Source organism: Momordica charantia (genome assembly GCF_013281855.1).
Source record: "Momordica charantia cultivar OHB3-1 chromosome 2 unlocalized genomic scaffold, Mcharantia_2.0 BLBB01000002.1, whole genome shotgun sequence".
Lineage (NCBI taxonomy): Eukaryota > Viridiplantae > Streptophyta > Magnoliopsida > Cucurbitales > Cucurbitaceae > Momordica > Momordica charantia.
In genome coordinates this window covers 20,279,070-20,292,354 of record NW_028275160.1, presented here as the reverse complement: position 1 = coordinate 20,292,354, position 13,285 = coordinate 20,279,070, and positions in this window count along the sequence as shown.

The following is a 13,285-nucleotide window of genomic DNA, read 5'->3' as shown; positions in this document are numbered from 1 at the left end:
TTTAATATGTAAAACACACTATTGTAATGATCTAAACATAAAAAACTATCAAAAACACATATTAAAAATAAGACATATATTACAAGTACACCAGAGGTATAAAAGAGGTATACTAGAAATAAGAGATACATTACGTACCTCAAAAATATATCAGGAGTATATCAGAAGTCATAGTATATATGGAAGTATCTTTGAGGTATATATTGGAAATTAAAGATAAATCAGATATAAATCAAATGTATATCAGAACTGATAGGTAAACCATAACTATATAATAACTACATTAGAAATCAGTGGTAAATCAGATGTAAAAGTCATTGTATTATAATCTCAACAAAAAAAAGATATAGTAGATTGTCATATACATAAAAAAAAATTACAAGATAGTGTCATTGTTAAAAGACTAGAAGTCTAAACATAAATTCTAAAATACAGGTTTTCATTTAGTTTTAGAAATCTTCAAATCAAAATTAAGTTGATAATGGTCAATCTTCAGATTGACCGTGTCTTTGGATCCAAGGTGATATATTGGCTTTCTATTTTGTCGTATCATTTGTAATGATAAGATTTTTAGTGTTGGTTTAAACTGTCATTTTGGACTTGCATGGTCACATCAACCTTGTTTGCATTAACTTTAACATTATTTTTTTCCTTGTTTGCATCATTGTTTAAACATGAAAAAAAAAATAGTAGACATATTAGTTGTATATTAAAATACATATAAGATGTATATTTGATGTGGATAATTGGATAAAATATATTAATCATAAATCACTAGTACATTTCACAAGGTTGATAAACTATATAGATATGGTAAATCAACCCCGGTTCAAATCAAATTTTAAATGGAGGAATTTCAAGGATATTTAGAACTTGAGAAATCTCGGCAACGTGACTTCTTGTGTCACAAAGACCTTTATGTCCACGCCCCAATCGTCCCCACGATGGAATATGTGCTTCTAAAAGATCTTTTATACTGTGTACAATCCCGAAGTTAGTTCTATGCATATGATCAGCAACAAAAGACTTTGGAATACCTTTTTTCTTATTCACAATTGACATAGACCCACGTCATCGATGTCCAAATAAGAACGTCCACGCCCAGACTGATAAACTATTCATACCGAAAGGATTATATCCATTGATAGGTTATGAAGAGTTTAACCCGATCGCCTGGAAGGGACAAAAGAAACATCTTGTTCTTTCTTCACAATTTCTGATCTATAGTGGACCTCTCAATAGGATTCGAACCCAGATGAAGTTCTGACCATCTGTCAAAGAAAAAAGAACGAATCACTACAACAAATCTTAGTTTTAATGTCGGACAAAAAAAAATGCAGAGGAAATGATGTCGCACAAGAAAAACACGGAGGCAACCATGACGGACACACTAAAAAACACGCCCAATTTTAATTTCAAATTTTTTTAAGTATCCATGTCGGGCCTAGCCCGACATTGTAATTTTAATTTTAATGGTGGGCCTGACCCCCCATGAAAAGTGCCCAATTTTAACCCTAAATTTAAATTTTCACCCAAAATTTTTACACCCGAAAATTTTTGCCCACCCAGCTCCCTTTGTCGTGCGAACCTTCTCTACCCTCTCGTGAAACCGGTGCAAACCTTGTTCCATTGCTGTGTGAAGGAGAGCAAACGACTACTTACGGGAGGCGCGAGCGAGACTCAACGGTGAGGAGCAATTTTCGATGGCAAAGAGCAACAATCTGCAGCGGTGACCTTCGATTCGGTGGCAGGGAGCGAATATACGGCAGGGGCGACAATATCGAAGGTTTTTTTCATCTTCCCTTATATTTGCTCGTTTTCATCTTCTTCTAATTTGATCAGTAATTTTCTTATGGTTTGAGTTTGGATTATTTATCGATTTTACTCTTTTTCATCACGAATGAGTTTGAGTTTCTACTTTAAGTTTGAGTTTGTGTGGTGGGTAAATGAAATTTGCTCCACATCTGAGTTTGTGTAGTGTATATATATGTAGAACAATTTCTCTTGTCTTTACCTTTTGAGTTCTACAAATTTTGTTGCTCCCCAGTTCTTGAAAAGTAGAAGAAGAAGAAAAAAAATAAATGCAGAGCCTCAAAATTTGGATTTGAACAGGTAGTCCAATCATGACTGAACTTCCCTAATTTTTCAATCTGGTTTCATTTTCCCCCAAAATATAAAAGACAAAATCTCAAGTTTGGTCTTTCAATGTGGTGGGAGGGGTTTGTGAGCCCAGATATTAGAAAGTCGTGAAACTCTTGTTTCTGCCGAAAAATATTACTGGGAAATTGACATTTACGAGCTCTCATGTAGGAAACATGTAATATAGCAATATGCTTTTGAGTTTTGATTTTATTGCACGTCTTAGTTAAAATGCTCTGGCACCCCGATATACTTGCCTTTTGTTTCCATTTTTCTGATCAGCTGTCTATTTTTCTGATCTCTGTGTGTTTGTGTAACTATTTTGGTTAATTTTTTTTCTTGGAAGAATCAATCTGAATTCTTAGGTGATTTATGCAAAGAATGAATTGAACCATCTATAACTGTGGAATGTTTCTCTTATATAGAACATGTTGAGAGCCCTAGCATAGACTGGTCATGTGGTCTAACAATTCAATTCAATACAGTACAACTCAATGCCCAAAATTAATGAATACACGCTTTGTCTTGACCTCTGCGTGTGGAAGAGTCTTAATTAATGGTCAAAGGTATTGAATTTCCTTTAATTAATTGTTATGTGCATAATTTGAGATAATTCAATATACTCTCGTGATAAATAAATAATAATAATTGATTTCTCAAGGATTTCTTAGAAGAAGATCCAACTTTGTGTTTTTTTTATATGGAAAGAGCATAAATTTTTTAAGAAAATAATTATGATGTTTGAATGCAAAAATGATTTTTGCATATTGAAGTTGTAAAGGAGAATCATAAACACGTAAGTGCCTTGAACTCTTATAATTGAAATTTTTATAATTATGTTATTCTAATGTTTCAAATTATTTAGATAATTGAAAATGTGGCAAGCAAAACATTCTACTCAACAATCTCGCAATAGTACAATTTGGAAACCTGTGAAGGTAAATTTGCATAACTCATATCAATGTCGCAGTAAATCCTTTGTATAACTCATAATTATGTTATTTTTCAAATTTTCTATTTGTAGTGTCCTCGACAATCAGATTCTATCGAGTGTGGAAACTATCTGCAAAAGTATATACGAGAAATAGTGCGGAACCCTGATACTCCTATAACTGAACTTGTACGTATTATCATATACCTGTATGTGTTTATATATGATTCGTCCTTATATTAGTAATTTTTTTTTTTGTAGTTTAATACAAAAAGTGCCTATCAACAAGAAGAAATCGACGAAGTTCGAATATAATGGACATCTTTTGTTGGGCGATGTGTGTAGTACCTATGGATTCATTAGTTTTGTTTATTTGATGTAAGTATTTGGTTGAGACTACTTTCTGTCTATTACTTGATAGATTAGAAATGCTTTTGTCTTGTTTATAATAGGTAGAAGTTTGAATTTTGTATATATGGTACTGCATAACAGATTAGTTTTGGATTATTGTAGAAGTATTTGACTGATGTTGAATATGTTGGATTGTTTTGTTTATAATATATAGAAGTCTGAATTCTTATGCTGAATGTAGTTTTGTTGGAGGGACGGGCGGTCTCATTTGCTCCGGTGTGGAATGGTGTTAATATAGAAGTGTTTGATTGTTGCTGAATATAGTATATTATTGCAAGTTAGTGTTGAGTTATTCTAAAGTAGAGAGGCCATGTTGGAATTTGTACTTGTTTGATATACTCTTAAATAATTGTGTTGTGAGTTTAAGGTTAGTTCTTAAGTTAAGTTTTAGAAGATCATGATGTTGAAATTAGTTTTACTTGCATATTAGTTTTTGAGTTTCAATAATATTGAGAATTATTTTCTGTGAATAGGTTGGAAGGAGATATATTGATTGATTAGTTTTGAGTTATATTCTAAAGTGGAGAGGGCCATGATGAAATCTGTACTTACTCTTCATTAGTTGTGTTTTTTGTTAAGTTTTTATAGAATAGGTTGGAAGGGAGAACCCTCTCTACCTTCTCGTGAAACCGGCGCAAACCTTGCTCCATTGCTGGGGGAAGGGGAGCAAACGACCATGTATGGGAGGCGCGAGCGAGACCCAACGGTGAGGAGCAATTTCCGGCGGCAGAGAGCGACAATCGACGGCCGAGGCGGCGAATGTACAACGAATATACAGCGGTGGCGACAAATATTGAAGGTTCCTTTTATCTCCCTCATATTCGTTCGTTTTCATCTTCTTCTAGTTTGATAAGTAATTTTCTTGTGGTTTGAGTTTGGGTTATTCATCGATTTGGCTCTTTTTCATCTATATTGCATGAATGAGTTTGAGTTTCTGTTTAAGTTTGAGTGTGTGTAGTGGGTAATTGAAATTTGTTCCACGTCTGAGCTTGTGTAGTATATATATATGTAGAACAATTTCTCTTCTCTTTGCCTTTTGAGTTCTACAAATTTTGTTGCTGCTCGATTCTTGAAAAGTAGAAGAAGAAGAAAAAAAAATTCTTGCGGAATTTTGAGAAACAAGGGCTTTGTTTTGTCTTCCATGGCTGCTGTTTTGAAGCTCTCATTTCTTCTTTGAATCTTGTCTCATCAGATTTTATACTTTTTTTTTATTTCTTTTCATCTCTTATCCTTTTCTTTTGCTCTCAGTTCTCAACACTCATATTTGTTCTCAAATCCACCCTTACAAGATTTTCCTCAAATCCACCTCTGTGTACATTTGTGAAACCACCATAGGCAAGCTTGTGAAAATGTTTGAATCAAGAATTTTGTCGGTGAAAAAAAGCAAAACAGTAGAACACAACATAATAGGAAAAAAACCCGACAAGTAAAATGACCCTTGTGTAGTGGGTAAGCTAGCAATTTAACTTCATTTTACTTATTTATAGTTTTCTTTATCCATGCATGAATGATAATATTATCATGTTGGTTATTAATAGTTTTCACTGGAAGTTGTTTGTTATACATCTCCGAGAGAATTGTGTTTATGTATTGGACTCTCTAAGAAGTAAGATTGAAGAAAATTATAAGGGAATCATAAACACATAAGTGCCATGAACTTTTATAGTTGAAATTTTTACAATTATGTTATTCTAATGTTTCAAATTATTTAGATCATTGAAAATGTGGCAAGCCAAACATTCTACTCAACAATCTCGCAGTACTACAATTTGGAAACCTGTGAAGGTAAATTTGCATAACTCATAACAATGTCGCAGTAAATCCTTTGTATAACTCATAATTTTGTTATTTTTCAAATTTTCTATATGTAGTGTCCTCGACAACCAGGTTCTACCGAGTGTGGGTACTATTTGCAAAAGTATATACGAGAAATAGTGCGGAACCCTCATACTTCTATTACTGAACTTGTACGTATTATCATATATCTTTATGTGTTTATATATGATTTGTCATTATATTAGTATTATCTTTCTTTTTCTTTTTTTGTAGCTTAATACAAAAAGTGCCTATCAACAAGAAGAAATCGACGAAGTTGGAATAGAATGGGCATCTTTTGTTGGACGATTTGTGTAGTACCTATCGATTCATTAAATGTGTTTATTTGATGTAAGTATTTGGTTCAGACTACTTTCTGTGTAGTAATTGGTAGATTAGAAATACTTTGTCTTGTTTATAATATGTAGAAATTTAAAGTTTGAAGTTTGAAATGTACTGCATAACATATTAGTTTTGGATTATTATAGAAGTATTTGATTGGATGATGCTGAAGTCTGGATTCTTATGCTGAATGTAGTTTTGTTGGAGGGACGGGCGGTCCCATTTGTTCTTGTGTGGAAGGGTGTTTATATAGAAGTGTTTGTTTTGTTTATAACTGTTTATGCAAGGATATGCACAACAGTGTATTTCAGATTGCAGCTCGAACTCGGCCTCTGGACCGATCTGAATACTTGGGCGGACCTGCACAAGAAGGTGAGCACTCCAACGATCAAGTCAGTATAGGTCGGATTCCCAGTTTAGTTCGAGGTCAGAAATCATCGTACCTGATCGTGGAGTGAAGTCCTCTACTTATGGGTGGTAGTCCCGCTAATCTCTCGACGGTTACACCCGGTAATCTCAGGACCGTCGGTTACACCCAATAATCACGCCACTGACAGTATCTCACATCGGCCCCCACCGAGCTTCCCGGTAGGTCGGACCTCGGCCAGATTCACCTCGGCCCTCATACTTAGTATCTGTCAACGCTAGTGGTGGTGATCTCAGCGGTCCGAGCTGGGGCATGACTCATGGTCACCTTGGGGCACCAATGGCTGTCCTCCACGTGTACAAGGTATTCTTTCCCCCAAACATTGGCCCCCTCTCTGTCTGGTCCGATCTCGACCTGGCAGAGAAGTTCATTTGATTTGCTTCGGACACGTGGCGACTCCCTATTCGTGGGAAAACATAACCGTTGCGGTGGATTTATCATCGGAATATTCAAATATTCCGACGCTTCAGATCTTCGGGAGGATCCCAGCCGCTCGTTGATTACACATGTACGGTGGGGAAATTTTCCGACGAGCTATAAATACCCCCAACCCTTCAGGTCATACCTTACGTTTCCTGAATTCTTGGAGTTCGATCTGAAGGCAGCTCGAACCCTCGGTAGGTCGGTCTCTTTCCTCACTTTCTCTTTCGAACGTAGTTGCCATGTCGTCCTCTTTTAGCAGCAACTTAGGATCCGATGAGGATTTAGCTCGTAGGTTAAAGTCCGAGCTCGAGGAGATAGAAAACTTTAGGTTCTCCAATGACGGGGAGGATAGTGATGCCTCCACCTCGGGTCAGGGTTTGGAATACCCTTCTAGGATACCTGAGCACTACCTCGGATCCCTTCGTAGGGGGTTCGCTATCCCTGAGAACATCCTCCTTAGGATTCCGGAGGAGGGGGAGAGAGCTGACAATCCTCCAGAGGGATGGGTCACTCTCTACTTCAAAATGTTTGAGTACGGCCTCCGGCTTCCCCTTCACCCTTTTGTCCAAGAATTTCTCTTCCGGACTGGGTTGGCTCCGGCTCAAGTGGCCCCCAATGGGTGGGGTGTCATTTTCGCTTTGGCCATCCTTTTTTGGCTACGAGCTCGGGATAGTGAAGAGGCCGAGCTGTTGGACGTAGACCAGCTCCTCGCGTGCTTCGAAGCGAAAAGGATAGCTAAGAAGCCTGGTCGGTTCTATATGTGCGCAAGGAAAGGCGCAGGCGGTATAGTTAAGGGGCCGACCTCCATCAAGGGATGGGTGAGGAAGTGGTTCTACGCTTCTGGGGAATGGCTTGCAAAGGACGAGTCAGGTCGTTCCTTCTTTAACGTTCCCACTAGGTTTGGGAACCTAGGTACGGAGTAGTTCTTACTTTTTGTGATCTTCTTTTCTGTCATTCAGGTCTAACTCGAATTTTGTCTTCGCGCAGTTTCAATCCGACCAGTCCCCGAGCTTACGCAAGCCTCCTTCGACACGTTGAAATATTACAAGGAACATTTTCCGAGGGGTAGGAAGGTCGGAACCTTGGTGACCGACAAGCTGCTGCTTGAGTCCGGGCTGCTAGATTACAACCCTGTAGTTCGTCCTATTGAATCCTTAAGGCCGAACTCCGAATTAAGTATGCCAAGCTTGCTGCCCATTCCCTTTCCTCTAACTTCGTGCTGATTTTTTTTTCTTTGTCTTGCAGCCACGGTTTGCGGGTTCGCGAGTAACGTGAAACGCAAGTCCAAGGGCCGAGCCCATGCTCTTGAGGCCGCCCAGAGTTCGAAACCTGCCACTCCTGCTGTGGTAGGGCAAGCCTCGGAAGATCCAGCCCCAGTGATCGAGCTGGAGTCTTCTGGGGGTCCTTCGAGGGAGAAGCGCCCCAGAGATCAGACCGAGGCGGTGGACGTCTCGCCCTTGGGCGAGGAGGTGAGGGAGGAAGAAGAAGAAGACCACCTCCCCCTTGGAGGTCAGAGCTCGTGGGGTCCTGCCTGCGAGCTTCGCAGATTGGGTGGACGATCCTGAAGCCAGGATGGGCGGGACATCCGACGTGACGGCACGGTTCAGAGTTGAGCCGTCAAGTTCAGGGGTGAGGGACCAGGTGTCCCGCATCTCGGCTGCAAGTTTGGACCGCTGCCTAATGAGGGCGTCCAAATTTGTAAGTGACCCAGGGTCCGTTCTGTAGAGGACCATCGACTACGCCGCTGAGGTAAGACTGGTGTCTCCATTTTTGCTCAATTTACCTAACAGGTAGCTCGGTCTAATTTTCTTCTTGGTGTTTTTCCTCAGGCATTTGTTGCTTCCATTCAATCGGCTCTGGCTGTAAAGGCCGAGCTGGATGGGAAGGAAGTTCTGGCAGCGAGGGAGAAAGAGGAGTTCTCTGCTGCCTTGGAGGCTGCTTCCTCCACCATGAAGGATGAGCTGCTGAAGGCTCACTCTGAGGTGGAAATTTTGAAGGCCGAGGTGGAGACCAAGGCCGAGCTGCTGAAGAAGGAAGAGGACAGACGCAAGGCCCAGCTCCGAGCTGCCCATGCTATCACCAGGGGCTTGGAGAAGGAGAAGGACGACATGCTCCAGGCGCTTGAAGCGAAGGATAAGGAGCTGAAGCATGCGACTGCCGAGCTGGAGACGGCGAAGGAGCGTCTCAGCAATGGAGTCCTATTGGAGGAATCGTTTAGGCAACATCTTGACTTCGATGGATTTGCCAAAGACTTCTCTGACGCGGGCTTCAAGTTCCTCCTGAAGGGCATTGCTTCCGACATGCCTGACCTTCAGATCGATCTCAGTGGTCTGAAAAAGAGGTATGCCGAGCAGTGGGCGTCTGGGCCTGGCGGCACCCCTGGCCCCCAAGCGTTGGTGGATAAGTATGTCAGAGATCTGGACTCTGACTACTCCGATCTCGAAGAAGACCAGGTCGGCACCACTCAGGAGGGCGCTCCTCAGGCAGGCTCTTAGGCGATCATCCTTCATGAGGCTTTTCTCTGTCTTTCTTCTCTTCTCCTTTGTTTGTAAGTGTCAGGGCAGAGCTGCAAGGTCTATAAGCCTTGGCTCTGCTCTCCATTCAATAAAGAAGCTCCCATTTGTTTTTACTTTGTTGCCTTCATTTCTTTGCTTTTTCTTTAAGCTAAAGCCAATGTCACCTCGCACCTCGTACTTTTGAGGTCGCGCCTTCAAAAATACTTGAAATTTTGAATTCGAATCTCTGTCTAGTATTCAATGCATTGCACCAACTCTGGATTTTTTAACATCGCACCCTTAACTTAAAAACGTTAAAAGGCTAAAATCCTAAGTCCATAGCTGTTCTTCATATCGTACATCGTACCCTCAGGTTCAGAGGCTTGATCATTTTGAACTTTTCACATCGTCCCTTTACCTTGAAGGTTTGAATTTCAAGTTCATCAATGGTTTTGGCATCGCACCTCGTACCCTTAGGTTTTGGAGGATTGAATTTTAACCGACTGCTGGAATGTGATCGTGTGGGAGTCCGTGGCCCCCATTTAATTTCTAGTCGAACTCGAAATCATGAAATTAAATCATCACATTTCCGATTGAAACAGTTTTTACAGATCCATTGAAAACCATTTCGGCATTTCAAGGATAATAACGCTTCAGGTGCTCCGCGTTCCATGGGTGCGCGAGGACGTCTCCTTTCAGATCGGCCAACATGTACGTCCCAGGTCGGACTATTCCCTTGACTTCAAACGGCCCCTCCCAGGTCGGGTCAAGGGCACCCACATGGGTTTGGACCCTCCTTAAGACCAGATGTCCGACCTGGAAGGTCCGAGGTCGAACGCGGGCGTTGTAATGTCTGGCCATTCTGCCCTGATATTCCGTTAGGCGTAGCTGGGCCATTGCTCTTCTTTCTTCCAACAAGTCGAGGTTGAGGAGTAGCTCTTCCTCATTTGCTGTAGGCTCGTAATGCTCTATTCTGTCAGATGGCATACCGATCTCAACCGGGACTACAGCTTCGGAGCCGAAGGCCAGGGAGAACGGGGTCTCACCCGTCGATTCTCTTTGGGTGGTCCGGTACGACCATAGAACCTCTAGTAGCTCCTCGGCCCACCTGCCTTTCTTGGAGTCCAGTCTAAGTTTGATGCCTCGCTTGATGATCTTGTTCACTGCCTCCACCTGCCCATTTTCTGCTCGGGGAACCCGGCTTACTTCGTAAGTTCGAAATTGGACGAGGTACGATCTGACCTTGCCCAAATACTTCTTCATTCGGGAGTCTTTGGCTTGGTACTCTTCCTTGATCTGGCTCACAACCAGTTGGGAGTCGCTGAAGATCTTAACACAAGAGGCCCCCAATGTTCTGGCGATTCGTAGACCGGCAATAAATGCTTCATACTCAGCCTCGTTATTGGAAGTCCGGAAGCCAAACCTCAAGGCATACTCAAATCGCTCGCCTCCTGGTCCGAGCAAGAGGACCCCGGCCCCGCACCCCTTCTCATTGGAGGATCCGTCGACATAGATTTTCCACGGTAGGTCGGACTCGCCAGGCTCGGAAGGTGGTGTGAGCTCGGCTATGAAGTCTGCCACTGCTTGCCCTTTCAACGCAGCTCTAGGTTCGAACTGGATGTTGTATTCACTTAGCTCCATTGCCCACTTCATCAGGCGTCCAGAAGCTTCTGGCTTATGGAAGATGTTTTTTAGGGGCAAGTTAGTGAGCACCACCACAGTATGGGCTTGGAAGTATGGTCTAAGCCGTCGGGCCGAGGTGACTAAAGCGAGAGCCAACTTTTCCATCTGAGGGTATCTAGTCTCGGCTTCGGTCATAGCCTTGCTTGTGTAGTAGACCGGGTTTTGCCGCGTTTCCTCTTGCCTGATTAGGGCCGAGCTGACGGCACTATCAGACACTGCTAAGTACAATTGGAGCTTGTCCCCTAGCAGGGGCTTGGCGAGCAAAGGTGTCGAACAGAGGTAGCCCTTCAATTGCTAAAATGCTTGTTCGCACTCTGCTGTCCATTCAAACGGCCCTTTCTTTCGTAGGACTTTGAAGAAAGGAAGGCACTTATCTGTCGATCTTGAAACAAACCGGTTCAGGGCCACAATCCTGCCATTGAGGCACTGAAGCTGCTTCAGCGTCTTAGGTGCCTCCATCTCGAGCACGGCTTTAATCTTTTCGGGGTTGGCCTCGATTCCTCGGTTGTTCACCATGAAGCCAAGGAATTTTCCCGAAGAGACTCCAAAGGCACATTTAGCTGGGTTGAGCTTCATTTGATATGTCAACCTCGAAGGCTTCGGTCAGATCGGAGAGATGCGACTTAGACTGCTTGCTCTTGACAAGCATGTCGTCCACATACACTTCCATATTCCGGCCGATCTGCTTGGCGAACATTTTGTTCACCATTCTCTGGTAGGTCGCTCCTGCGTTCTTTAAACCGAAGAGCATGACCTTGTAACAGTACAAACCTTGGTCTGTTATGAATGCGGTATGATCTTGATCTGGGACATGCATCTTGATTTGGTTGTACCCAGAGTAGGCGTCCATGAAGGTGAGCAGTTCGTGCCCGGCTGTGGCGTCCACGAGCTGATCAATCCTCGGCAGTGGGAAGCAATCTTTCGGGCATGCCTTATTTAAGTTCGTAAAATCTACGCACATTCTCCACTCTCCGTTAGATTTTTTAACTAATACAACATTGGAGAGCCACTCGGGATACAAAATTTCTCTTATGTATTCAGCTTTCAAAAGTTTGCTAACTTCCTCAACAATTACATCACTCCGCTCCTTGTTTATAGGTCTTCTTTTTTGCTTTACAGGTCGGAATGACAGATCTATGCTGAGGCGATGCGCCATAATTTTCGGGTCAATGCCAGGCATGTCCTCATGGACCACGCAAAGACATCCGAGTTGGATCTGAGGAAGTGGATTAGCTCCTCTCTGTCGGTGGCCCCCAGCTTGGTTCCTATGCTTACTTGCTTCTCGGGACTAAGTAGAGGAACAAGCTCGAGCTCCTCAGTGGGTGCGACAAACTCCCTCCTCGATAGGTCGGCCTCGAACTCGAGCATCCCATCCCTACCGGCGAGAGTTTCGAGGGCGCAGACCGATGAGCCTTTGAGTGCGGAGGCATAACACTCCCTCGAAGCGGTCTGTTCTCCTCGGACCGTGCCCACGCCATTGGGGGTGGAATACTTCAAAACTTGATGAAGTGTCAAAGGAATGGCCCGAAATGAGTGGATGATGGGTCTCCCAAAGATGGCGTTATAGGCCGATCTACCGTCAATTACCACGAACTCGGCCATTTGGGTGACCTGAGTTTGGTCCTGCCCAAGTGTGACCGGCAAGTCGGTGCAACCCTCTGGGATGACCGATTCTCCAGAGAACCCAACCAGTGGTGTCGGGCTTTTCGTCAATTGCGACCTCGTCAATCCCAGGGCGAGGTAGGTCGGTAAGGACAGGATGTTAGCAGATGCGCCTCCGTCTACCAGCACCCTCCTGACCACCACATGATCAATCAAGGGAGCGATCACAAGTGCATCATTGTGGGGCAGGTGGACCTCCTCTAAGTCTGTACTGTCGAAGGTGATTGGGCAGGTCGGCCTCTGCTCCCTGATGATGCACACCTCGCACCTGGCTGCACGAGCTAACTTCTTTCTTTTATGTCCGGACTGACCCCCGCTTGGCCCTCCGAAAATAGTATTGATGACCGCAGGTCGGTCAGTGCGTCGGGGCGGCGTCCTCGAACGCTTCCGCTCTTCATTTTTCTCTGCCGAGCTGGTCCTGGGCTTTCCCACAAATTTCTTGAAGTAGCCATCTTGAATTAGATCCTCAATTTGGCGCTTCAACTCCCAGCAGTCCGACATGTTCTGGCTTTGCTCTCGATGGAAGCGGCAATACTTGTCCTTGCTGCGCCTCTCCGGGGCTCCCCGAAGCTTCTCAGGACGCGTGAGTAGTTTTTCCATTCCAGACTCCTCGATATTCATTAAGATCTCGGAAATTGGAATCGTGGTCGGGGTGAAGCGTTCGTAAGGTCGGCTCCTGGTAGGTCCGTTCTCCGCCCTTCGATACTCAGCTCGGCCGCTGGAAAAGGATCCTTTGTCCTTGGACTTGGGATCTGCCTTTTCTATATCTTTTCCACTTCTGCCCCGGCCGATCTTTCGTTCTGGTCGGCCGGTTTTGGTTCGGAGGAGCTCCTGTCCATCGATGACTTTCTTCGCCTTCTGAAGCACCTCGGCGAAGGTGGCCGGGGCCTCCTCTCCAAGTTTCACCGTGAGGGCTTCGTCGGCTAGACCGGTGAGAAAATAGCACATGGCCGAGTC